Genomic DNA, 16004 nt, shown 5'->3' on the forward strand with positions numbered 1-16004 from the left:
TGCTCGGACTGCAGAAATGGACGGCTTAGCTGGGTGGTGGTGGTGGTGGGGGCGGGGGCCGGAAACACTTCCGGGTAGACGGGGGTCGAGTGGGGCCGAGGAGGCGGACTTCCGGGCCCCATGGGGCGGCGGCAGCGGTGGCAGCGATGGTGTTGCTGTCAGCTCAGGTGCCAAGTAGGCGCCTTCCTGGCCGGGCTTGTTGGCATCAGGACGAAGACCTTGTGAGGTGAGTGCTGTGGCGGCCGCCGTGGAGAGTTTAACCCTCCTTCCCCTCCTGCTCCCCCAGCCGGAGCCGGGGACACATGGAGCTATCCGGAGGCTGTTTTTGGTTTGTTTTGCTTTTAAACCTCCTTAGCAGTCTCCAAGCCCTTAACATCAGTTGAACCTTTGTGCTAACGGAACTTCACGGAAAGGCCCAGTACCATAGAGTGTGGGTGGGGGGTTAAGGATTCCTAGGGTTGTCTTCGTCGGCGTCCTGCGGACCTCTGCCAGGTGGCCATTGGTGCCCGCAGAAAGTTCTAGCACCGCGCTGGAAAGCGGGCTGTGCAAGTGCCCCGTGTTCTCACTGAATTGTCGACAGGGCCAGAGACCTCCATAGCAGGACGTGGAAAGGGAGTCTAAATAGTTCTAGTGGTCTGCTGTTTTCGGGAAGGGGTGATTTAAATCTGATAAACGTAATAAAAACGAAGATGATTGCACTGTGCTAATTTAGGGAAGAAGGGCTATGTGCGAAGAAGTAGGGCGTGCGTTTTGGTTTTGTTTATAACAACGGTGTTTATTTTCCTTTTGAAGTTTTTTACCTTATGTTTAATATTGTTTAAAAGAGATGTGAACCTCTGAACAGGGCAGGAGGGTCGAAGTGTGGAGGAAGATGCGGGACAAATGTTTCCTTTTTTTTTTTTTTCCTGTGTCCTTAGGGTAGGGGGCTGCTACTTGTTATCAAACTACATCAGCACGGGGGTGGGAGGGACAGGTCATCTGATGACACTGACGTGGGGAAGAATGTTCTGAGGATGTTACTTGAATGCTTTTGCTAGTTCTAAGATGTTGTTGAGAACATGGATTTTAAATAAGCCCGTAGTGCTTTGTTTTTCCCTCCTGTATTACGATGCGCATTTATCGTTGCTGGTTGTGAGAGGTGGTCTACCTAGTAAAGAACTGGTTAGGTAGGTTCTATCAGAGTTTCAACCCACTATATTTCCTATTTATTTTAAAAATTGATTTATTTTATTGGAGGGGCAGATTTAGAGAGAAGGAGCGACAGAAAGATCTTCCATTTGCTGGTTTATTCCTCAGGTGGCCACAATGACTGTAGCTGAGCCGAGCCAAAGCCAGGAGTCAGGAGCCTCTTCCGGGTCTCCCACGCAGGTGCAGGGTCCCAAGGCTTTGGGCCATCCTCGACTGCTTTCCCAGGCCACAAGCAGGGAGCTGGAAGGGAAGCGGGGCTGCCGGGATAGAACCAGCGCCCATATGGGATCCCGGGGTGTGCAAGGCAGGAATGTAGCCACTGAGCCATCCCATTGGGTCCTCTAATGTCTTTAAAACCAGATTTATTGTTTTTTTTTTTAATTTTTATTTATTTTGAAAGCAGAACAATACAATGTGTGTGTTTGTGTGTGTGTGTGTGTGTGTGAGGTGGGGTGGAGAGGGGACTGAGAGAAGGCATGAGCTTGATCTTGCATTTCTTTACTGGTTCATTGCCCAAATGGCCAGAACGACAAGGTGTCTGGCATGCACTCCATCTGAGCTGCCTTGGGGAGGCAGGAGCCCACACGCTTGTGCTGTCCTCTGCTGCATGAAAGCAACAGACTTGAAAAGTAAAGGGAAGTTTGGAAGCGGAAGGGATGCTGAAGTCCTGGAGTTTGGCAGTGAACTGTTAAAAACTAACAGAATGTGGAGGCCCAAAGAGGTTGATTCACTGGTATCTTAAGGCTGCAGAGAACTGAGAACACGCAGGTAATTAACAGGAAACTCATAACTCATAACCTTATTAGAGGCTGTGACCATTGTGTTGGCTATGCAAAAACGGAAAAGACAAAACAAAAACAAACTACAACCCGAACTCGACTCTACTCCCCAGGAGCTTAGCTATTCTTGTCTTAGAACTGTCAGGCCTGCCATGGCAACAGCTTAATCATGGCTTTATTTCCTTGATTCTGAGACATAATCAATTGTTACACACATCTTTTTTTTTTTAAAGATTTATTTTTAAATTATTTTTTATTGGAAAGGCGGATATACAGAGAGGAGAGACAGAGAGGAAGATCTTCCGTCCGATGATTCACTCCCCAAGTGAGCGCAATGGCCGATGCTATGCCAATCCAAAGCCAGGAGCCTCTTCCGGGTCTCCCACGCGGGTGCAGGTTCCCAAAGCTTTGGGCTATCCTTGACTGCTTTCCCGGGCCACAGGCAGGGAGCTGGAAGGGAAGCGGGGCTGCCGGGATAGAACCGGCGCCCATATGGGATCCCGGGCGTGCAAGGCGAGGACCTTAACCACTGCGCCACCATGCCGGGCCCTGTTACACACATCTTAACTTCAATAAGGGGTTTCTAAGAGGAAAGACCTGTTTTATTGTACACTGATTTTAAGTTGCAATCCATATTTAGAAACATTGATACCACAAAATCACATCTTAAAATTGAAGAAATGCAACGGTAATGTAGCAAGTTACAAACAGCAGTGGTTCCGCTTGATTCTTCTGAAATTTAGATTGGCCCTTTATTTCCACTGGTTCTGCCTCCCTTTCTGAGGGAGAAAACAGAGGGAGATGAGCACATTACTGTTGTAATAAGAATAATGAAGAGTTTTCATGCTTATTGACCACGTGGTACAAGCCATGACTTATTCTAAGTGCTATTAGATGTTATTTCATCTGCATACTTTTCTTGAGATGTAGGGGTTGTCAAGACTGTTTGCGGTCCTGGTTATGGTGGCCTAGTGGCTAAAGTCCTCGCCAGGATCCCATATGGGCGCCGATTCTAATCCCAGCAGCTCCACTTTCCATCCAGCTCCCTGCTTGTGGCCGGGAAAGCAGTTGAGGACGGCCCAAAGCCTTGGGACCCTGCACCTGCGTGGGAGACCTGGAGGAAGCTCCTGGCTCCTGGCTCCGGATTGGCACAGCACTGGGCATTACAGTCACTTGGGGAGTAAATCATTGGATGGAAGATCTTCCTCTCTGTATATCTGACTTTGTGATAAAAATAAAATATTTAAAAAAAAAGACTGTTCACCTCTGTGAGGCTCAGTTTTCTCATTTTTGCGGGTCAGGCAGCCAAGAGACAGTATAATTGTCCGAGGTCACAGTTTTGAAGTGGCAAACTTGGGATATTACTCTGTAAAATAAGAATTAGATATTTTTCAAGATTTCACTTAAAATTCTTTTTCTAAAAAATTTGTGTAACGTATCAAGCATACAAAATAAATATATGTACTTTTGAAAAGTATAAATTGTGCGTAATTAGATCTTCACCACTGAACAGATATACGTTTTCAGTGCCTTTGAAATTCTTTACGCGTTCTCTCTTGGTCCCTACAACCTCATTGCACAATTTTGAATATCCCTCTTCATAAGAATTTGTCATCTATGAATGTATCATAACACGGTATATTCAGTGTTCTATGTTGTTGAACCCTCTCTAAATGCAGTCAGACCTTATGTATTCCTCCGTGAATTGCCCACCTGTGCTAATGGCGTTACTGTAGTTTGTTTTCACTGCTGTGTAGTATTACTCAGAACACATCAGCTAAATCATACCCCTGTTTATATATTTCACCCTTGATGGAAGCTGTTAACAGAAACGCTGGATGACTTGATAGTCAGTTTCTTGTGTCATTTTTGCAAGAAAACATTAAATGCATTAAATATATGAGTAAGACTCTGCATTCCTGAAATATACTCTGCAACTTGTTAAAATCCGCATCTCTCTGATCTCTTTTCTCACTGCTTTCCGTCATGTGCTCTATACTGTACTCTTTCTTGGCACACTAAATAGGTGTAAGTTTTTTTTGTTTTTTTTTAAAGATTTATTTTACTGAAAGACTTACAGAGAGACAGAGACTTTCCATGTGCTGGATGAATCACTGTCCAAATGGCCACAGTGGTCAAAGCTAGGCCAGTTCAAAGCTGGGAGGCAACAGTTTCTTTTGGGTTTTCCATGTGGGTGCAGGGGACCAAGCCCTTCGGCCATCCTCCGCTGCTTTCCCAAGTGTATTGGCAGGGAGCTGGATCAGAAGTGGAGCAGCCAGAACTGGAATCAGCATCCATATGGAATGCCAGCACCACAGGTGGAGGTTTCACGTGCCATGGCACAGCGTGGACCCTACGTTGGTGTAGGCTGGATAACTCTGGTCCAGTTCAGGTGTCTCCTGGATGAGAGGCCTCCCTCCACGATGTTTACGTTGGGTGATTTTCTTTATACTGACAGAGCAGGCTTCCTGCTGCTATCTCAGAATGTAATCCAGGTTGTCTTTCTACAGTTTTCACTATATTTTTAATTAAAAGCGTGGAGTTTCTCTGGATGCCTGGAAATACTATATACTATATATATACTATATAGAAGATATGCTTTATATGGTTATAACTTGAATGAAGGGGAGACATGAAAGTGTCACTTAGAATTGTCAGTACCCAACTTTTCAGATGACCTGGGTTAAGGTGAGGGCATAAATTATATCTTTGTTGGCAAAAGAAAAAAAAAAGATGGATAGATTACATGTTATTTTCATTTGTCTTTAGGACAAATATTCCAGAGGGGTTTTTTTTTTTCAATAGTAAGAAGATAAAAGCTGTCTTTTTGTCTGGAGTTTAATTCTCTGGCATGGCAAACAAAATCTTTAGTTTGGTTTCCTCTTTGCATTCATGTTACACTGGCTTCTTTTGGACATCTTACTAAGAAATACCTAAGAGATGGGTGGAGGGATGGGAGGAGATGGGAAATAAAACTCAAATTAGGGCCCGGTGCGGTGGCACAGTGGTTAAGGTCCTCGCCTTGCACGCACCAGTGATCCCATATGGGCGCCGGTTCTAATCCCAGCGGCTCCACTTCCCATCCAGCTCCCTGCCTGTGGCCTGGGAAAGCAGTGGAGGACGGCCCAAAGCTTTGGGACCCTGCACCGTGTGGGAGACCCGGAAGAGGCTCCTGGCTTCGGATCGGCATAGCATCATCGGCCATTGCGCTCACTTGGGGAGTGAATCATCGGACGGAAGATCTTCCTCTCTGTATATCCGCCTTTCCAATAATAAAAATAAATCTTTAAAAAAAAATAAATAAAAAAATAAAAAAACCTCAAATTAATTGCTTACATACTTTCGTTTTAAGAGTTTTAGATTTACATGAAAGTAGCCAAAATTGTAAAGAGTTGTAGAGACTTCCTTTTATCCTCTCACTCAATTTCTCCCCTTATTGCCATCTAGTGTTACCATTTATCTTACATTACCAATGCATTGTCTCACCTAAGGAACATTGGCACATTAAAATTAAATTCCACCATTTGGATTTGTCATAGCCTAACATCCTTTTCCTGGGCCAGGATCCCATCTGTGATACCATGTTACATTCAGTCCTATTACATTTAGTTCACTTGTCATCCTTTAGTTTGTGTCACTTTTCTGACCGCCCTTGTTTTTGGTGTCCATGGCTAGTTTGAGGAAGGCTGGCCAAGTGGTTTCTAGAATGTTTACCGATTTGAGGTTTTCTGATGTTTTGTTCCCATGGTTAGACCAGGGCTTACAGGTTTGGAGAAGGATAGCGACAGAGGTGAAGTCCCTTTTCATCATCTTATGTTAAGGTTCCATGCTATAAACATGACTTATCGTTGACTTTACCATCTTAGGATGTTTTTATTTAAATTCCTAGGTGGTGATAGTCTGGTTGGTGGAGCCAGCAGAGTGAACTCAGAGCATGGCTCTGTCATTTATTAGCTATGTGGCTTGGGAAAGTTACTTAATCTCTGTATTTCTTTGATTACTCATCTGTAAAGTGGGGGAGAGTAATAAAATATACTCTTTCAGTTATGAAATTTATGAAAAACACTTAGAACAGTACGAGGCAAATAAGGGGGGATAGAGTTTAACTGTTACTATTGTTGACTAACATGAGAATTACATATTTCTATCATATATAGTTTTGGCTTTTCTTATCTCAAAAACGCAAACTGTGTTTAGTTATAAGAAATTGTTCAGTGGCCAGTGTTGTGGTGTGGTGGATAGAGCCGCTACCTGTAAGGCCGTAATTCTATGTAGGCTTGAGTTGGAGTTCTGGCTGCTCCACTTCTAACCCAACTTCCTGCTACTTGTCAGGGAGAGCAGTAGAGGATGGCCCACGTTCTTGGGTCCCTGTACCCACATGGGGAGACCCAACAGAAGCTTCTAATTCTGGCTTTGTCCTGGGCTGGCCCCAACTTTTACAGTCATTTAAGGAGTGAACCAACTGATGGAAGATCCCTCTATTCTAATTCTGCCTTTCAAATAACTATTTAGGTATTTTTTTTTTTAAAAAAGATGTTTATTTTGCAAGCAAATTGGGTTTTGAAATTTGAGCATGGAATGTTGTTATGTTTATTGATATTTTGAATTATACCTAAATTACTGTTTTGCTTAAAATTTGCATCTTCTAGCAATGGAGATCCTTTTGCAGCATGCTGTTTGGGAACAACTTTGTTATCATTTTGTTTGTGTAACCCAGATATTAAAACTTGTGCTATATTCATTTACAATTTGCAAATCCTTTTTTAGAGTGCTGGTTCTTCTAGTTACTGATCCACAGATATGTTTCTGGTTCCTGAGGACAGGAATGTAACTGATGAATGATGCATGGAAAGAGTTATTAATGCTTCCTCCCCTTTGGGCCAAGTAGAAGAGCCTTAGGGCGTATTTGAGCACTTACTAGTGTTACGAGTGAATGTCTGGCACTGTTGAGTGCATCCTTCATGCATGATCTGTAACACCTTGAGAAAGACAAGGCAGCTGCATTTGAAAATCTGAATGCCAGTTTTCTCCTGCATTTCCAGTTTTGTATTTGCAATTCTAAGTGATCATTTTTAATACTGATTCTGAATTTTAAAAATATGTTCTTTTACTTTTGGGATTTCTGAAAATTTCATCAGAAACTATGCAAAGCGCTTAATGCAAATCCAAATATGCATATTTAAAAATATTTTAACCTAGAGCTCATTTAATTTTTCATGGAAATGATGTCACTCTTGCTATTCATGTCTTTTACAAAATTTCTTTTGGATGATCTTGGCTTATGGAATGAAGACATTTGCAAAGACTGCATATGTGTATTTGCGTGTAAGTGTGCCCGTGTGTGTTCGTGTGTTAGATCAACAAAGGGAACTCTTGTGTTCAACTTGCGTAGGAGAAGAAAGCTTTATCGACTACTTACCCTGATCTATCTACTCTTATTATTTCATGTGATTTTCCCAATAATCCTGAGACAAATACTGTTCTCATTTCCTTTTTTACAGCTGAGACAATTGAGGCAGAGAGAAAGTTAAGTAACTGAAGTTTGCAGAACCAATAAGGTTATATTTATAATCTGGCTGCCAAGTCCATTCTTTTTTTTTTTTTTTTAATTTATTTTACATGTATTTGAATGGCATTCACAGAGTAAAGAGGAGACACACACACACTCAGAGAACTTCATTTACTGGCTCACTTCCCACAGGGCTGAAAAGACCAGGACTGGGCCAGACTGCAGCCAGGAGTCCGGAGCTGCTGCTCTGTCTTCTGCATAGGTGCAGGAGCCAAAGCATTGGCCCATCTCCCATTGTGTTCTCAGGAGCATTAGCAGAGAACTGAATTGGAAATGGAGCAGCTGGGTCTTAAAGGTTTAACCTGCTAAAGCCACATTACAGCTCCCCAGTCCATTCTTTGTACTCAACCATCGCATGTTTCTTGGAAGATCTCCATTGTGCCATTTTAAAGATATCTGTACATTTATTCATACCTGTGTAATCACTACCCACCCCCTCCTGCAGATCAGGACACGGAGTGTTTCTGGCACTCCTGAGATTGCCTGAAGCTGCTTTCCAGTCATAACCACCTCCTCCATAGTTAGCTGCTTGTCTGGTGTCTATCATCACAGATAAATTTTACCTATTAAATGTTCTATAAATGAAATCATACACTAGCGCAGTTTTTATGTAGGGGGCTTCTTTTATCTAAAATTACAACTGTGAGGCTTATTTTTGTTGGTATGTGTTAATTTTGGTATAGCTTTCTATTGTTATGTATAATATTCTCTCAGAGCTAACATTTTCCTTTTCGCTACAGAAGTATAGCACATTTTCAAAATAGAAAATTGGGGAAATAGAAAAAAGTGCAGCAAGAAAAATAAAAATTACTATCTAAAGATAATTATTGTTAGAGCTTTTCGTTATACCTTACCAGTAATTTTTTCTGTGCACACGTGGTTACTAGATTGGGACTACGTAGACATTTCTGTTTAATAACCTGTTATTTTGTCTCAGAAGTTTGTCGTGAGCGTTTTCCATGTTACTAAAGATACATTCTTTTGCAATGACCCAAAAATATTTTAGAAAGAATTTTTTTTTCCCCGAAAATTTGTACTCTTCTCTTAGTGTTGTGATTGGGGGAATATGTAAAGCATCAACAAGACACAAAAATCAAGAAGATATGCTGCAAAAAGTCTCTTCCTTATCCCTTGTCCAGGGCCTTCTCTCCCGCGGCTCTAGGATTACAGTTTCCGGTGTGTTCTCCTGGGGCTGTCCTGTGAACAAATAAGCACGTGTTATGGGCGTATTATTTCCCTCCCCTCTTATGCACATTTGTTAACACATCATGCTACCGTCCGCCTTGCTTCCTGAAGGTTTCTTGGAGATTGTTTCAACTCAGTGTTTAGAGAGCTTCCTTCCCTATGTGCACGTGATAATCGGCTCGCATTACTCAAGTGGAATACACATTACAGTGACACTGAGCAACCGTTTTCTCATCTCATCGGTAAAATGGGGATGATATTTTGGGTTGCCAAGGGTAACACTCCTAAACATTAAGTGTTAGGGTAAAATGCTACCGTCTCTATGGGGAGAAATTAGGCAATAGCTGTTAAAATCATGCATTTCCTGTTCTACTAGCAATTATGCATCTAGGAATGTATGATATAATATGTTTCCGCTTGTGAGACATTATGTATGCACAAGACTACTTATGACAGTGACATTTTCAATAGGAAAGCACCAAGGGCTAAGTTGAGCTGGAGAGAGGCAGGTTGCCCAAATCAAAGTCGTAGTTGAGCCTTTAATGGATTATTTCTCTAGAATGAAAGAAAGGCTGACACAAAGCACAGGAACCCGAGTGCTCCCTTCTTCCCGATTGAACAGCACCGGATGAAGGTCGGGTGGATAAGCACCAGGTGAGGGAGCCCTGAACAGGGACAGCAGAAAGGCTACTGCCATTTCCTGAGTGCAGGGCCCGGAGGGGGGAAGGGAGGAAAAGCGTTGAGCAGCGGGAGTAGACAGAATGTTTCCAAGTTTCCCCTTGAGGTCTCAGTAGAGTTGCCTGGGCAAGGCCTCTGCCAGCCGGTGGCTGAGGTCCGTTAACAAAGAGGCCTCTGAGCAGAGGTACTTAGACAAGGAATGCAGATGTGGGAAGAGCGTGGCTGGCCCCGGGGCGCCGGGTCTTTGACCACATCTCCGTTCCGAGACCGTGTGGCTTGGCTGTGTACCAAGCCTAGTGTGGGAAAGCGCTTTCCCCCGAGGCCTGCCAGGTGAAGGCTTTGTAATTGCCAGTAGTCAAGCCTGAGAGATCATAGCCTTGGCTAGCAGTCACTTTCTAATATTAGAAGCAATTTAAATGTTCCTCAGTAAGACACTGGACTAAGAAAATTTTGGTAAATCTGGATAATATGTTACAACATAGTAATAAAACTTTATTTGCAGTGACAGTGTGGTCAGGATCCTAAGGATATACTTAAAAACTGAAGAGAGTTTACAAAGGGTTCAGGAGTGATGTAGCAGCCAGGTAGCAGAGGGAGCAATGGCTTTTGCTAGGCTTGACTGAGTGCAGTGTGTGGCTTGTGTAGAGGGGAGTTTTTACAGAAACTCCTTGAGGAGCTGCAGTCTTCAGTGGAGGACGTATAGACACCTCCAGACTGTAGCCAACCGGGGGGCGGGGTGGGAGGATCTCCCTGCTTCCTTGTTGAAGCCAGAGGCAGGGAACCTGTTTGATATGATCTGTAAAAGCAGCCTTCTAGGATCTGGAGTAGAGCTGACAGCGGTTGAGGAGATAGAAAAAAGGAAACCAGAGAACTGAAGTTGCAGATGGGAACAAAGTATGAGGCTTAGTGAAATTTCATTGTGTAAATATGTAATTGCTTAATCTGTCATTTTCTATTGGGCATTTAGATTGTTTCCTGATTTTTCTTCCCACTGATTTTAAACACTCTTCTATTTAAATCTTTGCATGTCTAATCTAATTTCTAAAAGGTACAGTCTTGGAAGTAGAGTGGCATTTTATAGAGAGAAGGAGAGGCGAAAATCTTCCGTCTACTGCATCGCTTCCCAATGGCTGCAGAGGCCAGAGCTGAGCCGATCAATCTGAAGCCAGGAGCCAGGAGCGTCTTCTGGGCTTCTCAAGCAGGTGAAGAGTCCCAGGACTTTAAGCCTTCCTCCATTGCTTTCCCAGGCCCTAAGCAGGCAGTGGGATTGGAAGTGGAGCAGCCAGGACATGAACTGGTGCCCATACGGGATACCACTTGGAGGTGGAGGATTAGTCAGTTGAGCCAAAGTCCTGGCCCTGGCTGGGTTCTACTTTTGAGATTTTGCTGTGTGTATATCCTCCAGGTGATTTAAAACATTTACTTTCCAATTAGAAGGGTGTGAGGTAGCTTATTGTCCTATGTCCACGTAATATAGGAAAAATAAAATTATATTGGTAAATGTTTAGTCTGGTGGCTAAGATGGCCATTAAGATGCCTGCATCTCATGTGGTAGTAACTGGGTTTGGTACCAGGATTTGGTACCTGGTAATGCAGACCTACAGGGCAGAAGTGATTTCTCAGTAGCTGTATCCCTGTTACCCAGGTGAGAGACCTTTGTTAGGTTCCTTGTGCTGGCTTTGACCTTGCCCAACCCTGGCCGTTGCAGATATTTCAGGAGTGAATTGGCCGTGGGAGCTCTCTCTTTTTTCCTTCTATTTTATTTTATATTTTATGGTACAATTCCATAGGCTCTGGGGATTTCTCCTACTCCCTCCCCTAGTTCCCTCCCCCATATTATTACAATAGTATAGTATGTCATAAGCAGTCCAAAGTCCATCATTCTGTTATTTAAGTGTGTCCTGACATTGTTGGTACAGATTATGGCAGACAGCCCAGAATCCTATTGTCAAGATATATCCAACAGTTTCATTGGGGGGTCCATCTTTGATTTGGAAGTAGAGATGCATACTGCATTGCATCTTCACAACTGGATATGATAGTCTTTATTACGCAGTTACTATACATTCCCTTAGATGAGAAGCCATGAAACAAAATCAACTTAGGAATAAAGATAAAAGATTTACAGCATCATGGAGTTAAGTAACATGCTACTGAATAACCAATGTGTTGAAGAAGAAAACACGTAAGATTCTTGGAGAAATGCTGCTGCTGTGTGATATATGAGTCAGTGAAGAATTTAATCAGAGAAAAGAAACTATTTTGAAGAAAGGAAAATAAACACAATATCAAAACCCATGGGTTGCAGCAAAAACAGTATTGAAAGAGTTAGTGATCTTCTAATTTGTACTAAGGTTGCCTTACATCAGAGAGAACATATAGTATTTGTCCTTTGCGGATTGACTTATTTCACTGGGTACTCTCTCTTTTCTGTCTCTCAGATAAATAAATTCATTAAGAAACACATCTTGCTATTTTAATTTACATATTTTTGATTATTGGTTGAATTAAAAAATTCAAAGATCTTACTTGATCATACCTGACTGTGTTAAATTGACCCCATGTTTTAGTATAAATCCTTTGCTTTTATTTATGCCTGGTGCAATTCAGTCTATAGATCCTGTTTTACCCTCTTCACAGAATAAACATTCAATATTTTACAGTGATGTAGAGCTGAGGAAGTTTTGTGGGGTGTCTGATTAAATGGCCACTCTTAACACCTGGGCTTTGCCCAGGCCATTAGTAGGGAGTTGAATCAGAGTAGGAGCAGCCAAGCCTTGAACCGGATGCCGGGATTGCAAGCAGTGGCATTACCCACTATGCTGTGATGCAGGCTCAGGCTTATTTTACTGCATACTTTGAATGCTGGATTACAGATTAGCCAGCTGCTCCCATAGTACTGTTTTATACCTTGATTTGGGCAAATCACCACCCTGAAAAAAAAAATCAGTGTATTATAAGCAACTACAGACAGATTAGCTGCCAGACAGCTTTTGGTGCACTGTATCACATGCTGATTTGGGAGGTTCCCAACTTTAAAAAACCCTCTAGGGTCTCAAACAATGAATATCTCAGTGGGCAGCTGCCACCCAGGTACTCACAGCTTCTAGTTAGCATTGTAACATCTCTTAATGTTGGAGACAAGGAATATCAGATATTTGAAGAAGGATGTGAACACATAAACAAAGGTAACAAAAGATGTAAATGTAAAAAATAATTTGCAGTAGACAAAATAGAAAAAAGAAAAATCATTAACATTTTAGACATGAAACAATACAAGAACAGTATAAAAGAATATTTCAGTAATCAAAAGAGTTCTTGGTCGCTAAAAGAATCGCAACACTCTAAACTTAATAGAAGACTTATTCAGTAACTTGAATATATTTCTGAGTATGGAGCAAAAAATAAAGAAAATGAAAAATAAGTGAGACAATGTTAAAGTATAATTCTGAGAGTTCTAAAATCTGTAAGAGGTTCTGAAAAAGAGAACTGAGAAATTGGAGCAGAGGGATTTGTCTATAAACTAATTCACAAATTTCCCCAGAACTAAGTGAATAAATTTTCAGTTGAACTTCATGAAATTTCAAAATCGAGATTTTATAATTTCACAAATGCACATGCATATACCACACACACACACACACACACACACACACACACACACACACACACACTGCAGAGAGAGAGAAAGTGAGAAACAACAGATGAAGATTCCGAATGTCCTCAGATTTTTCAAAACCAGTTATTGGTATCTTGAAGATTATGGAGCAATACCTTCAAAATCTAACGTAGGCTCTTGTACCCAGCCAGTTTATCAATCAAATGTGAAAAGGCTTCCTATTTTATTTACCATGCGCCCTTTCCCATCCAGGCAGTTGCCGTAGAATATGCTGCACCAAAACAAGGGTGAGGAAGACGTTAGGTGGATGACCCAGTTCTGTAGATGAGGCCAAAGGAATTCCCAGGATGGATGATGAAGAAAGATTCCAGGATAAGAGTTAAGGCATTGAGGACAACTAGTTCGAATTCAAAGATTTCAGAAGAATCTGGAAAAAGACTTTCTTAACAAGATGCACTCATGAAACTACCGGATGCGTATACATATGTTAAGCAGAATAAGGACTGTGCAGAGAAAGTTTAATTCAAAATAGGGAGACAAAGTAAAGCCAGAGAGAAAGTTGAAAGCCGGTGCAGATCCCCTGGTGGTTAGCTTGAGCAGAGCAGGAAATGTCCACAAAGAAGAGGTACCAGCTAGTAACAGGAAGGAGATTGTCTTGCTCTGAAAGCAGATAAAGTATGTGTCTAATTGGGCATTTGTTGGTATTTGGTTCCAGAGTGACTCATTTCATCCTTACTTTAAAAAAAAAAGATTTATTTATTTTTACTGCAAAGTCAGATATACAGAGAGGAGGAGAGACAGAGAGGAAGATCTTCCGTCTGATGATTCACTCCCCAAGTGGCCTCAACGGCAGGAGCTGTGTCAGTTTGATGCCAGGAGTGAGGATGAATCTGAGGCAGTTGATTCCAATGTTTAAGGCACATTCCATCTTAAATATTGATACTAGTCTTTGGTGAAAGAAAGGAAAACATGAATGAACCCAGGAAAATATTTCCATCTATTTTGAGTGAGAAATAAAGAAGGCAGTCTTTTTTCTGTTCATAACGCAGCCATGACTCATGGTCCTGAGAAACATCTGAAATAAACAGTAGCTGTGAGTGTTGAAAGCTGGATAAATGAACGGGGGTCTGTGGTCCTCTTCTAGCCAGTCCATCCCCCAGTCCCCGCAGGCCGAGGGAATGTCTCCCTAGCATCAATTTCCGAAGGAACAAGCTTACCTATGCACTGACAGGGAATGGGTTTAAGCAAATTTTCATCTAGTGATTTTTTAAAGATTGATGTCAAGATCCAAAGCCATCTAACCTACCCTGCTGGTCTTACGGATGTCATCACTGACCAGAGAGGAGAGACTTTCCACCTGTTCTATAATACCACTCTGCTCTCCATCACTTTACACCCATGGAGGCCAAGTACAGGTTGTGCAAAGTGAGGAAGATCTAGGTGTGTCTAAAAGGAACCGCTCATCTGGTGACCCATGATTCTCGTCTCATTCCCTATCCTGAGCCCTTCTTCAGGGTGAATGAAACCACTCAGATTGATTCGGGGCCCGGGAAGATTACTGATTTCATCAAGGTGGACCCTGGTCACCTGGGCGTGGTGACTGGAGGCGCCCTCCTAGGAAGAATCGGTGTGACCACCGCCTGATGTCGTCTCCATAGAAGATGCCAATGGCAACAGCTTTGCCACTCTTCTGGCTAACATGTTGTTATTGGCAAGGGCAACGCAGCATGGATTTCTTCCTCGAGGAAAGGGAATCTGTCTCAGGGCTGCGGAGAAACAGAAGACTCACTGCCAGAGCAGTGTAGTGGATGAAATAATCCCTTGGTGACATGTTAGAAAAATCTCTGTGTTTAATTCAAAACAATAAAATGTAGGGAAAAAAGGAGAGAAAGAAGAGCTAATGCTTTTGGCTAGCAGACGGTCATATCACGCAGCCCCTGGCCGTTAGGCAGTTACAAACTCTGCAGCACTTCTTTGAGGAAGGGCTGATGTCCATAATGCATAGAAATAGGAATTTCAGATTGATACGATTCCTAGAGGCTTTCCAACTTTTTTGGACATGATAAGTAACAAATACATTTTGCATTGCATTTCATGTTCCAGAAATCACACACACGCATACACACATACTCACACAGCACATGTGAATACGTGCTACTGAAATCAAAGCTTCATCAACATTCTTACAACCTGTGATGCATTTTGATTTTTGAGGAAGTTATATGTACATATTTAAAGAATATGGTCATAACCCACTGACTTGAATATATGACTAGTGTGTTACAATGTTTGACTTCAAAATCATTGTATCTGAGTGCAGTCACTTCATTTTACAAATTAGAAACAAAAAGGTAAACCACTTGTCCCAAGGTTTGTAATTTGGTGATCTGCCCACCATGGGCTACTCTTTATGCTGTTGCTTATTTAGTGGCTTTTAGCCTGTTCTCTGTCTTAACGAAGTGGTGTATTTATATCTAATAGGTTGCCTATCTAGTTGAAACATTTTAAAGGACAAGTATGTTTTTCCTTACATTGACCACTAGATGGTAGTATAAACACTTTTGATAATCTACTGTTCACCTGAAGGAAGGTGAATTCCGATCTGAGTCTGCATCTTCCCATGCTTTATAGATCAGCATTTCTCTGTGAGTGGGATGGACTTGTCAAGAGTCTGTGAGCACGATACATTTTGTTATTTGGGGTTTACTAGCTAGACAAGCAATTTAGGAAAACAAAAACATGTCTGTGTCCAGTATCCCCCAAAAGGCCTTACTTTGTGTTCAATTTAGCTTTGTTTTTCAGATTCTTATTTTATTGAATCTTAAAGAATCATTTAATTTTTTAAAAAAGATTTATTTATTTTTATTGGAAAGGCAGATATACAGAGAGGAGGAGAGAGAGGAAGATCTTCCGTCCTATGGTTCACTCCCCAAGTGACCGCAACGGCTGGAGCCGAGCCAATCTGAAGCCAGGAACCAGGAACCTC

General features: G+C 42.0%; 1 pseudogene; it reads left to right on the forward strand.

Moving 5' to 3' along the window:
* Positions 1-146: 146 nt before the first annotated feature.
* Positions 147-14846, forward strand: LOC121162014 (annotated as a pseudogene).
* The last annotated feature ends 1158 nt before the right edge of the window (positions 14847-16004 follow it).

The sequence above is a fragment of the Ochotona curzoniae genome, unplaced genomic scaffold (genome assembly GCF_017591425.1).
Source record: "Ochotona curzoniae isolate NIBS_2020 unplaced genomic scaffold, NIBS_Ocur_1.0 contig_50, whole genome shotgun sequence".
Lineage (NCBI taxonomy): Eukaryota > Metazoa > Chordata > Mammalia > Lagomorpha > Ochotonidae > Ochotona > Ochotona curzoniae.